This window comes from Strix uralensis, chromosome 2, assembly GCF_047716275.1.
Source record: "Strix uralensis isolate ZFMK-TIS-50842 chromosome 2, bStrUra1, whole genome shotgun sequence".
Classification (NCBI taxonomy): domain Eukaryota; kingdom Metazoa; phylum Chordata; class Aves; order Strigiformes; family Strigidae; genus Strix; species Strix uralensis.
Window position 1 is genome coordinate 119,696,907 of NC_133973.1, and position 13,634 is coordinate 119,710,540.

Genomic DNA, 13,634 nt, shown 5'->3' on the forward strand with positions numbered 1-13,634 from the left:
ACAGCAGTGCTGTTGAGACAAAGAGTTTCCCTTGATCCCATCAGATCTCTGATTTTTGCAATCAGAGTAAAAAATCTCATTTGTTGAATATATACTACCCTTATGCAGGCTGAAGAATGCCAGGAGTATTCTCATCCGAATTTAGCCACTTGAAGGAGAATCTAAGCATGGTTGGTCTCCTCTAATCACTGGAGACAGACAGGCACTTCCAGGGAATGATCCATCTTATCCTGAAATAGAGGAAGAAGGGTAAGTTTAGGCTCCTTCTCTCGTCTTCTCTCTCCATTATCATAGTGGTATCCTAATGACCAGCTTAGACTAGAGGCCTACCTTTCATACGGCTGAGGTTGGAGGAAACAAGTCCTACCCTGCAACCTCACCCTGTGAGCAGTCCTCTTGCTTAGTTGGTGCTCTGTGTGTGCTTGAAATGACTCCACTACTCCGAATCAGAGGCTGGAAGAAATCCTGTTGGGAATGACCGGAAGATCCCATGTCCCAGCACACACCACTTGTACCATTGAGACTCTGTTTACTGGCTCCACAGACACTCCACATGGTGCTACCATGCTCAGTCTGGCCGGAGAGGGAGGTCCTGGAGAGGGGTTCAATTTGCATTGCACTTCCAGCAGTATGGATCTCTGGAGCTTCCTATGTCCCTGTGGGCAGCTGCCTCTGATACATCTAGTGTGTGATCTTCTCGTCGAGCACAAACATGTAGTGGAAGTGTGCCTCTGGCACCCACTGGCACCCACATGGAGGAAGCACAGCTTTCGCTTCACCGCAACATATGGCAGAAAATATCACATGGTGAGAACATTAGAATAAACACATTGGGAAGAAAACAGATATGAAAGAAACATGTGGGAGTACAGCCATAATCCAGTGCAAAAGAGGATTTTGGATGGAACACAGAACAGACACCCAAATCAAAAACATATGGGATGCATAGCCTGAGAATGCAGGTAGCCATCCCTGCAGGAGCTGAGCCTGGAGAAGGCTCTCATCAGAGCCAGGTGGACCTAACTGTTGTGTTGTGAATGGGCAATGCGATGTATAGTCCATCAATTTGGACTTCAGGTGCTGATGGTATGCATTTTTGTCAAGTTTGCAGATGACAAAAAATTGGGGGTCCTGTTGATTCGCTGGCAGATAGGGGTGTAACTCAGAGGGACCTAGGCAGGCTGGAGGAATGGGCCAACAGAAACTTCATGAAATTCATCAAGAATTAGTGCCAAGTCCTGCCCCATGGATCGAAAAGCCCTGTTCAGCAACACAGGCTGGGACAGACTGCCTGGGGAACAGCTCTGTTGGAAGACCCTGGGGGGCAGTGAGAGGAACATGGGTCAGCAATGAGTCCTGGCAGCAGTGTTGGCAAACGGCAGCCTGGACTGTATGAACACTGGCAGAGCCAGAGGTCGAGGGGAGTCATTATCGTCCTCCACTCGGTATTTATTAGACCCACCCAATACAGTGCAGACACTGATAAACCAGCTGTTGTTCAAGAGAGGCCCCTGAGATGGTGGGGCTGGAGCACTTGCCCTGTGAGGAGAGGCTGGGGGAGCTGGGCTTGTTCAGTCTGGAGCAGGGATGGCTTGGACATTACAGAAGACCCCAGTGCTTATGGGGAGATCACTGAGGAGATGGTGCAGGGTGGAAGCATGTGTACCCATGAGAACAGTCACTCAGAGGCACAGGTTGCCCAGAGAGGTTGTGCAGTCTCTGTCCTTGAATGATTTCAAGACTCAATTGGTTGAAGCCCTGAGCAGCCTGGTCTGACCTCAGAGCTGACCTGCTGTGAGCAGGAGGTTGAAGCAGAGACTGACCAGCTGGAGCTGTGATCATGCTCTGTCAGACTTGCTGGTCTTGAGTGACTGCTGAACACAGAGCCATGGTCTGTCCCCTGTGAGACATGAACGCACTGTGTGAAGACTGCTCGCCCTGGTCCAGGATGGCCATGTGTGTCTGACTGAGACTCAGGAGGTTTGTGGGGCAGATCAGGGGACTGAAGTCCATGTGCACTTCAGGTATCTTCCCGTAAAGGACAAGTTACCAACTGGAAGGTGACCTTGGTTGATCCAATTAAATTGTTGAGTATTTGAAGCAAAACTGAGTAAACCCAAACACGTAGGGGAAGTCTTTGTTCTGCCACCCCATCTTCTCCTTGAGGAGCTGCAGTGACATGCTGAGGTTCATTCCTGGGTAACACCACAGTTGCTGAGAGGTAAATCAAACCTTTTATATGAAAGTTTGCTAATCCTGTATTTCTAAATTTGCTAACCACACTAGGGAAGCTCAGACACATGACATGACCCAAGTATAGGGTGATCATGAAACTCTGATGTTATTCAACACATCCCCTGCACTGACTGTGGCCGCCTGTAACTCCTCGTCCTTCTGCAGATTGTTATGAGACACACTGGCCAGGGTGATGTTCTCGTGTGCTTGATTAACTGCATCATGCACCTTCTACCAGGGCATTTTCCTGCTGAGGGGACAATTTCCCTCCTGTATTCTCAGCTTCTATATCCATCTGTAGGAAGCCTGAGGAAGGAGATTTGACTTTCAAGGGTTATTGCTGTGCAAGGAATGTACACACTTTCTTATAAAGTATGAAAAGCTGGGGGAGCTTGAAGTTCCTTTTCAGGAACAGCTCAGTAATATTTTGCTGCATTTGATTCAGATACAAAAGATCATTTTTCTTATGTCTTGAGTGACATATACCTTCTCAGTTTTTTTGGAGTCTGTTGCTAAAACACATGGCAAGTATCAAACAGGTAACTGTGGGACAGGAGCCGTGGAGGACCAGCACATTGTTTTTCAGTCTGGTTTTCTGCGAAGGACCAGTAATGCTCCTGTCGGAAGTCAGTGTGATCATGGGGCTAATGGCAGAAGTAGCTGTACATTAGTGGCAGAAAGCATTTCTGAGTTGGGCTCAAAACCAGGCTGCAGTTCAACATAACATCCAGAGAGGTCCTACAGGTCTGTCTGAGAAAGACCTTTAATTCCTGGGTCCATTTAGCTCTTACTCTCTAACACAAATTCTAGATGTTGCTTTTTTCTGTAGGTAATACTTGGAGGTGGGCAATGTCTTGGCTCATGATAAGAGGGGTCAGGAGTTGTACATTGCCATTGTGTCACATAGCAGGACACATAAGCCAGGCCAGGCATTGCGAATGGAGGAAAGAAAGGTTAAATAGTTTTTAGAGAAGAAATGTAGTTCCTTCTGAATTCTTTATCCTGAAAACTTAACATGTAATGGAAATCAATACTGCTACTTTTGTACAAAAAAAGATGCAAACCCAGTGTGTTATGAAGAGTAGCTATGACAACTGTTAGGGTGATGGTGAGTGAAGGCAAATCCCCCATCATGCTGGATGAGACTGTCTAATTATTTTTTGTATACCCTTTCTCCATCAATTGTATTTTTTTCTACTAATAGATTCTAATATCTTTGGCTCTTTGTTTTGTTTTGTTTCCTACAGAGCCCAGCCCAGCACATAACTAGTTCTCCAACATCCTAGGATGAACTGGTGATTACTATTTTTGCTGCTGTAACACAGAATATAATCTCATATCTGTACATGTTCTGTGCAGGTCTACTCTTCCCGAGGTTTTTTTTCAAGGAAGAAGGCTTCAGCATTTCCCCTGAAATGAAAATTTGCCAAAATTTCCATTCAGGGACTATTAAGATATTTTACTTCAATAGTATCACTTTGATTCATTTTGGTTTGCCTCTAATATTGCCATTCAATATTAAACACATTACAGCTTTTTTAACATTAAATGCTATGTACTGTATAACCCATTATTAGCTTACTGGTTTATTACAGTAAACAATCAAACTGAAATACATCAAAACAACTCACTTGGAAGAAAAAAGTCACAGTAGTCACAGTGGAGCATTTGTCTTTGTCTAAAGAAAACCTGCAGCCATTTTTCTGTTGAAAGACTTAATGGAAATGGACATATTTCATTGAAATGTCCCACTTCCAGGTGCAGCTTTCAGCAGAAAACAATCTAAAAGCAATCAGAAATGTTTTGAGCAGCTCCTTATGAAATATTAGAGGATCTTGCTGACATGTACAGTAGCAACCTGGGTTAAAAAGACAGGTGCTACACAGCATTGAAAAGGTCCAGCCTTAGGCAGAACTGAAATAAGAGTCCACATACACTGTCCTAATAGCGATGGGTTTGTGTAACCCCATGATGGGAGATGGTCTTCCAAGTCAGGCAGTGAAATGCCAACAAAACATTGTTCACAGTGACAAATGACGGGTTCACAGTCCTGGTCAGTAGTTTCTGGTCTAAAATCCATCTTCTTTGTCCTGCTGTGTCCCACAGGCAAACTTAAACCCTCCCTGGACTGGCACAGAAATTAAATGAGAAAAGATATTAAAAAAGATTCCAAAATAAAAAGTAAGGATAAGTGGAATAAAGAGCGCTGGAGAAAATGAATTGGACTCCTACTTGAAGGCCAAATGCATTTGCCAGCTCAGGCTGGGGCTGAGATTTTCTCCCTGTGACACAGCTTTGCACAGAAGTCCCGGTGCATTACGTGGCATGTTTTCACTCCTTCTGATGCCAGAAGCAGGCAGCTGAACCAGATGAACACCTGGTCTTTTTTGGTAGAGCAATTTCCATGTAAGCATACAATTTGAAAAAGAATGCATTGTCTCTTTAAGGCTCCCTAGTAAATAAAATAATTTGCTGTTCATGATGTACTTCTGTATTGCATCGAAAGGGTATTTTGCACTAAAAGTATAAATGCACAAATGCTAACAACTCTGTCCTTGTGACTATCCCTGCTATAATAGATCTATGATTAAGAGGTTGCTAAATTATTTTAATGTTTATTCATGCTTTCTGTCAATCACCTCTGGTCTGCATTTTCAGCCCATTCTTTTCTATGTTCAAGGTAATCCTAGATGACTTAATTTGCACACAAAACTTCAGTCATTATCTCTATTTTGATGACCCAAAATAGCCTTGCTATGGCCACATAAATTGAATTCTGTACCTTTGTAAATAATTGTTCACAGTGGAAGTTGTTTGGTGAAATTCTGAATCAGACTGGTGTAAATTTTATTTCTGGCCTTAAAATCAATGAAGCACTTCATATATAGCTGATGTTTCATCAGATATTGCTGATCTTCTGTCCTCTGTGCAGGTTCTTGTAGCTGTTGCTCTGCTGAATTATTCTGGATTTCTGCTGCCACTCAAATGTAGACTTAAAATTGAATTACTGTGGTTCTCTCTCAGTCCTCTTCACTTTTTGTACCCTCTAATGGGGCACCAAGTCAGCCAAAGCTTTGAAGTGAATTTGCATAGACATTTTCCATAAGGTAAACACTACATAAAAAACAACTAGGACTTAACAATTCAAATGATTATCTGATCTCCCCATAGGCAGCTTTCCTTTAATTTTCTTCCACTTATGCATTTCTCTCTTTTTTTCAGTTTTTCTCGCTTAACTCTGCAAGTTTACCAGATGCTAAAAGACCCCTCCTCCTTCTCCTCCTCACCTTCCACCCACAGCTGGGCTACAGCCAGACTATCCACAGCTGCTCTCTTACCTGTGGAAAATGCATGGGATTCTGCTTACCTGCTGACTGACAGGAAGATTTTCACAGTAGGATCTATTGTATGTCAAGCGCAATAAAATACTATAAAGTTGCAATAAAAAATTGCAATGATTTAATCACACTGAATTTAAATTCAGCAGCCTATCCCACCTATTAGTTTTGGCACATTTATATTCTTGGGACCAGTTCCAGAAATTTTTGAAAATAACTGAAGATTTTTGATGGAATATAGGTTATGGTTTAAGTGTTGGCTTTCCAAAAGACATTAAGAAGGTGCTAATTATCAATCTTTTTCTTGTCTGAGCAGAACAGAAGAAACATGTCACTATCTTTGTCAGATCTACTTACAAGTGTGCTCCCTGAAAATGCTTCTACACCACCGCTATGAAGCCTAGCAACATATACTGAGAACTTGCATGATGAAAGGTAGGAATAGATTTTGTATTTTTTTGCTTTTCTTGGTAATTTTAGAACAAAAGTCTTCAGCTTTCTATCTATACAACTTCTAGATACCATAAAATTTATTATAAAAGCAGCTGATGCTGACACCTTTTTCATTCAGCTCTTAAAAGTAGAAAGGTTACATTTGCATGAAAGTACATTTGCATTTTCCTATTTACAGAACAAATATAACTATATATGAAGCAGAAATAAAAATGCCTTGTTGATTATTAACCTCTTCTGTATGTGATATGTGAGACTTTAATGTATATGGAGTTGTTTTTAATGGGACTCTTACAATTAGAGCTCTGTGGAATGCTTGAAAAACATGAAGGTAGGTATGTAGAAACATGGGCTGGAGCACACCTAACAGCAGAGTAATGTTAAGAAGAAACTTGTTTTTCACATTTTTTAAAACACTATTTACCTTTCTGTCGACAGGATTCTGGATCTGACCCTTAAGTCTCAGCAGTGGACCTCTAGCGTGGAATTCAGTTGATTAAACTTGGGTACCTATTGCTGATTTAGGTGCCTCAGGGTATCCAAGATTGTTGCATGGGGGGGGCAGATATTACAGAGGACCTGTGAAAGACATTTGTCTTCTGGGATAGCTACTGGAGGTGGGATACTTAAGAGCAACTCAGGATGCTTTTCTGTAGGCAAGAGTCAAGCCCATGGTCAATACAGTCAGCGGAGTCCAGATAACCATGTAGGTGCCTATCTATTTTATGGTGAGCTGAATCTCTCTCTGGGCTCCTTGACTGACTTGATTATATCTCCACTGACAACAAAGGGAGCAGAGATACCTAGTGCACATGTAGATGTCTAAATTTAGCCATATTAGTCTGTGAGCTGAATCCTACCCAAAGAGTTCAAAACATAGCTGTGCCAGCACTGGTATACTGAAATTTCCATTGTCAGGTTTCATCAGCCAGCAGTGGAAAGTCTTTCTTTGATGTATGATTTTATTCAGAGCAACAGGTGAAAAACGTACCATGGATCTCTACTAACTGCTGTCAATACTTCATTTGTTCTCATCTGGAATATGGCTGCTGCTGTTTGCTCTTTATTCTGGCAATCCACAGATAATTGTTTTTCTTCTTTCTCTCTCCCCCCCCCCCTCCTCTCTCCAAACATAGAATCATAGAGTCATAAAATCCTTTAGGTTAGAAAAGACCCTTAAGATCACTGAGTCCAATCGTAAACCTAGCACTGCCAAGTCCACCATTAAACCACATCACTAAGCACCACATCTACACATCTTTTAAATACCTCCAGGGATGGTGACTCAACCACTTCCCTGGGAAGCTGTTCCAAAGCTTGACAACCCTTTCAGTGAAGAAATTTTTCCTAATATCCAATCTAAACCTCCCCTGGTACAACTTGAGGCCTTTTCCTCACACCCTATCTCTTGCTACTTGGGAGAAGAGACTGACACCCACCTCATTACAACCTCCTTTCAGGTATTTGTAGAGAGTGATAAGGTCTCCCCTCAGCCTCCTTTTCTCCAGGCTAAATAACCCCGGTTCCCTCAGCTGCTCCTCATAAGACTTGTGCTCAAGACCCTTCACCAGCTTCACTGCCCTTCTTTGGACACACCCCAGCACCTCAATGTCTTTTTTGTTGTGAGGAGCCCAAAACTGAACACAGTGTTTGAGGTGCAGCCTCACCGGTGCCGAGTACAGGGGGGTGATCCCTTCCCTAGTCCTGGTGGCCACACTATTTCTGATACAAGCCAGGGTGTTAGTGCCCTTCTTGACCACCTGGGCACACTGCTGGCTCACATTTAGCTGGCTGTCAGTCAATGCCCCCAAGACTGTTTCTGCCAGACACCTTTCTGGCCACTCTTCCCCAAGCCTGTAGCATTGCATGGGGTTGTTGTGATGCAAATGCAGGACCCAGCACTGAGCCTTGTTGTACCTCATACAATTGGCCTTGGCTCATCAATCCAGCCTGTCCAGATCCCTCTGTTAAACCTTTCTACCCTCAAGCAGATCAAGACTCCTGCCCAACATGGTGTCATCTGCAGACTTACTGAGGGTGCACTCGATCCCCTCATCCAGATCATTGATAAAGATACCAAACAGAACTAGCCCCAATACTGAGCCCTGGGGAACACCACTTGTGATACATCCTTCTCTCCTTTGGCTCTGTTATTCCCTCTCTATCATATACATAAATGGATGGTAGTTGTTTTAACTTGACACTATATATTAACAATTATCAGGTGCTCATATTGATTTGGGCTATTGTTTACCACCCCTAGCAGAGTGTCACCCAGTGTTTTAAAATACCATTAGGCTGTCAGGGGAAGATGCTGGCTGACAAAGAGCAGGTTTGCTAAAGAAAAGTGCATTGCAACATCTAACAGAGATATGTGGAGACCATTAATCCGCATCCATTTTACTATAAGCTTCTTATTTCAGAGTATGCACTGTTCAGAGGAACACTAGGACAGATGGAGAAGAAAGGCTAGAAAAGCCTGGGGTATTTACTGTTGTGATGTAGACACAGCCTCCTACCTGGTGATATTGCTGTCGCACTAAATGTATTTTCCAGCTTAATGTTTGTTAAACAAAAACAGAGGCTCTTTTATTCAGCAGCTTATTCTGTGGAGCTTTATGTTCGCAAGGTCTAAGGATGCTGTTCATGTCCTGGGCAGCATTTTCTCTGCCTCGCAGGAAATTGCTCTAGTGTAAAAGGCTGGGTACAAGCTATTCCAGAGATTGTAATAGCTGTCGTGCTGGTTTACACAGACACAGCGCTATCACTCTAATAGTCTTGAAAGCTTCTTAATAGGTAATGCTGACCAAACTCAAATGTTAGATCTCCCTGCATTATCATTACAGAACACTCTGCCATCAAAAAGTTTGTTGCAACAAGTGAGAATGAGATCAAAATACCACGTTCTGCACATTTATGCCCTGTCAGATATTTTTTTGCCTTTATACAAAATAATTCCCCTTGAATCTAGGCACATGAATATTGCCGATTTCATGCAGATTTATGAAGGTTTGATTAATTTCCATATAACTCAATTTCTTCTCAGCTATTAATGTGAGGAAGGAATTGTGATTGTGTACATAGACTCTGCTCAGCATGTGGTCCACAGTCAGCAGCAGATAACACCTCCAGCTGTTGTATCCTCCAAGACTGCTCCCACAGATTATTCGGTCTTTTCAGAGTCTATTTGCCATAAAGCTCACCCATAAAGGGGTGAAAAACCTGGCTTTTTGCAACAGACACCGCAGTAGGTAGCAAGATTAAAAAAAAATCTCTGTAATGTAACACACAAGTAGTTGCACGTCAGTACCGTCTGTTATGCTGTTGTGAATCTGGAGAAACTCTGTTGACCTCAGTAGCATCTATTTTAACCTTACTCCTCATTAGGGATGGCTGGAAGAATTGTGTATTTGGTGCTGGATTTGGAACTTAAAAAACAGGATCCTTAGTCCACTGTGAGCAGCAGTAGATTATTTTATTCTTCCCCTCCTTGTCCAGTGTAACCCGATTTTGACCTCTGTGAAAGGTGAGAGCATGGGTCAGTTTTCCAGTTTCCACCTCTTTTCCCAGCTCACAATAACTCCTGCAAGTAAACAGGATGGTCGTTTCTCTGCTGCATGCCTGCTGCAGCTGAAAAACAAAGTGAAGCTGCGACACAATTTCTCATGTGTTACTGCCTGGTCATTGCATCATAGCAAGTTGCTGTCACTACAGATCAGATTCAAAGTGATGACTTGAAATTGTGTTTTCTTCCCCAGTATCTTCCTTCCAAGACCTAGCACATGATATTATGTGTCATTTATAGGTTCAGCAAAACAAGTCTGCCCTTCTTATTTGTAACACTTTTAACGGTCACCAGGGGTTGGGTAAATCTGCTGGCATCCCGTGTTCTGCAGCTGCCTATTATGACTAACTCAAGTTTGGTATGACTCTTGCTGGCTCCCTTTGTGCATTACTTTGTTTAAATTGGAGAGTTATATTACTTCTTATTGGCATAAGTTTACATCTTCAGAACACCATACGTTGACTGAGACTAATCCAATTTATTCCTTGCTGACAGGAATATGGGAGGGACTGTCGCTTGCTAGTCTCAGTATGAAATGTGATTTCATGCTGACTCTCCCCAAAAATGCAAAGCCAAGCAAGAGTGTTACAGAATGGAGATATTTTAAAGATCATGACAGTTCGGAAAATTTTGCATTTTGCTCAGCCTTTTTCAGAGTGATGGTTTTGTTGTCTTTACAGCCTTAGTACAGCCTTGTTGATTTATCATTCTTGTTGGATTTAAGTCACTAGGATCTAACATTTGCAAGATTGGACACCCCATATGCTTCAGTAATTGATTTAATTGAAGGAGATTCAGCATGTTGTGATGCTGGAGTAGCCTTTTTGCGGCTTAAAAATTAGGTCAGTCTGTAAGTGAAAATTTAACTTGAAATATTCACCCTTATCACAAGAGTAAATTTGTCTACCTTCTAGACACAGTGACACCCTTCCTAAGAAGGGGACTTTCTAGATGAGCATCTCTTGTGTGGTCCAAGGCATACTTGATTTTCTTAGATGCCAGTTACTGCATAACTTAAACGGGAAAAGGGGGTTTGAGGACATTCTTCAGATCAGAAATAAGATGTAGATACTGAATTCCAGAACTGCTGTATTCTGGAAGCAAGCAATACCTTCTTGTCTGCTACTAGGAAAATCACTCTTAGTAAAAAGATTAGTCACCTGACTAATCAAGTGGCCTTCTACGATGGAGCAACTGCATCAGTGGACAAGGGAAGAGCTATGGATATCCTCCACCTGAACTTCTATAAGGCCTTTGAGAGAGTTCCCCACAACATTTTTGCTGCTAAGTTGGAGAGATACAGGTTTGACAGATGGACTGTTAGATGGATAAGGAATTGACTGGATGGCTACATCCAAAGATGGGCCAAGTGGACACCGGTAACAAGTGGTATCCCTCAAGGTTCCATACTGGGACCGGTACTGTTTAATATCTTCATCAACAACATAGGCAGTGGGGTTGAGTGCACTCTCAGCAGGTCTGCAGATGACACCAAGCTGAGTGGTGCAGTTGATAGACTGGAGGGAAGGGATATGCCACCCAGTGGGACCTTGACAGACTTGAGACGTAGGCCCATGTAAACCTCATGAAATTCAATGAGGCCAAGTGTTCTCTTTCAGTACTTTCTTATCTCTCAGATACCCCAAAGACGCTTTTCTGCCATCTGAAAATCAGTTTTATTTAACAGTTGAGAAGAGAATTTCTGTCTACTGAGAAATACAGGGCAGATGTCTAACACTTAGTAACTGTATAACCAGTAGTTACCTGAAGGGGAAAAAGAAAGAGTACAGTTGATTTTTACTTAGTTTTTCACAAAATCTTGGTGTTTTAAAATGTGTGACAAAATGCTACAGCTCTGGAGTGGAGTGCTGTCATGCAGATTCTGTTCAAGACTGAAACAAACATTGAATCAAATTAATTTTCCCCCTCACTTTCTCTTGTATAATTAATTTTAGACATTAATTAAAGGCACAGTTCTTACTAGAAAGAATGGAATTCAACAAGGGGTGCTGTGTTGCTGTCAAAATATTGAGTACAGTAATGTTCAATCCTCTGCCCTATGGTGATTTCCTGGGCGAGCAAGTTAAGGTTTAGGGTCCTTGCTGCCTCCTGGAGTTCAGAGCTTATCTGTGGGTACAAACTGCATGCAGAGCCTGAAAGCTGTTCTGGGAGCTGCCTAAGCAGCTACTTATGTGAGGAGTCTGGTCTCAGATTATAGTCAGTGCTGGTGAAGTTCATCTGCGTGGACACCTCCAGTGCAGAGGTCACTGTGTTGGGCTTTGTTGGACTGTGTCCCATCTATGTTTTATATGGATTTAAATTATGGTACATCTACACTGTCAATAGACTTGCTTTGTATTTTTGTTCAGAACTTTGCATTTCTGTTTGTCCAAAATGTCTACATGCTAACTCGTGCCTGAGAATACTGCCTGGAGTAACAGGATTGTTCTCTGTGGGAGGAAATCAACACACAGGTGAATCACAGGATATCGAAGCCTGGAAGGCACCTCGGGAAATCACCTAGTCCAACCCCCTGCTCCAAGCAGGATCTCTGGGACCATATCCAGTTGGGTTTTGAATATCTTCAGGGTTGAGACTCCACAACCTCCCTGGGCAACCTATGCCATTGTTTGACCATCTTCACAGTAAAAAAGTGTTTTCTTATATTTAAACAGAATGTCCTGTATTTCAGTTTGGGCCTATTGCCTCCTGTCCTCTCACTGGGAACTACTGAGAAGACACTGGCTCCATCTTCTTTACATGCTCCCGTTGGATACACACTGATAAGTTTTCCCTGAGCATTCTCTTCTCCAGGCTGAACAGTCCCTAGTCATCCACAAAAAAGTGGACAACTTGTCTGCCAGGTCCTTGTTCACCAAGACCCCAAGGTCCTTCTCTGCCAAGTTGCTTTCCAGTCAGCAGACGCCCAGTCAGTACTGTTGCCTGGAGTTATTCCTCTCCAGGCGTAGGACTTCACCTCTTCTTTGCCTCTCCCTTTGTTGAACTTCACAAGATTCCCACTTGCCCATTTCTTGAACCTGTCAAGGTCACTCTAAATGGCAACACAATCATCTTGTGCATCAACCACTCCTCCCAATTTTGTATCTCTATACTTGCTGAGAGTGCACTCTGTGCTGTCATCCAGGTCATTAATGAAGCTGTTAAACAATGTTGGCCCCTCTATCAATCCCTGGGGTGCACAGATAGTTACTGGCTTCCAGCTGGACTTCATGCTTCTGATCATAACCCTTAGAGTCCAGTAGTCCAGCCAGTTTTCAATCCACTTCACAGTCCACTTGTGTTGTCCATAATTCATCAGTTTGTCTACAAGGATGTTATGGGATATAGCATCGAATGTATTGCTGAAATCAAGATAACATCCATTGCTCTCCCCTCTTCCTCTGAGCCACTCATCTCCTTTTAGAAGGTATACACATAGGCACTGTTGTGTATGCTACGTGTATACTACATTATGTAGGTGCAAGGCCTCCTAGCTTTTTAAATGTACATCTCCTAGATATTGCATTTGGGAAATAAGTAGGAACAGATCCAGATTATCTTAAAAAACTCTTAGGGCAACTGAGTTATCTTTGCAAAATGAGGGGGTGGGTTTTAATTTCTACATTTCTTTTAATTTCCTGGGTGGTGTTGGAATAGATACAAGAAAGCCCAAATGTTTTTTTCTGTGGCATATTACAAAGCCAGAGATGAAGATAAGTCTTGTGTAAGGAGTTTCAGTAGAGAATTAGGAGAACAGATTTTTTTTTCTGCTCTATTTTCAGTCCAAGAGCAGAAATTACAAAAGCTGTTTGGTGGGGTTTCTGGGACAACACTGAGAATGCATAAAACCAGAGGTGTTTAGGAGAAGATTTGCAGCTTTAGAAGATTATTTTTATATCTGAACTCAGCCTAAATTATCTTCCTATTTTTCCTAATACCAGAGTATAGGCAGGAGAGATTATTTTCTGCTGGGAGTTCCATGTTATGATAGAAAAGGATGTAATGGTTCTTTTTATTTTCTAGCGTCTTACAGGACCGTAAAA

At 42.4% G+C, this 13,634-nt stretch overlaps 1 long non-coding RNA gene across 2 annotated transcripts in view; it reads left to right on the plus strand.

The window, feature by feature from the left end:
* The window catches only part of LOC141940255 (uncharacterized), a 39,337-nt gene that overhangs the window by 7,792 nt on the left and 17,911 nt on the right, over positions 1 to 13,634 (plus strand). For both annotated transcript variants that reach the window (XR_012627935.1, XR_012627936.1), the window contains exon 2: positions 5,890 to 6,008. This is a non-coding gene — a long non-coding RNA (uncharacterized LOC141940255). The remainder of the gene's footprint in view (positions 1 to 5,889; positions 6,009 to 13,634) is intronic.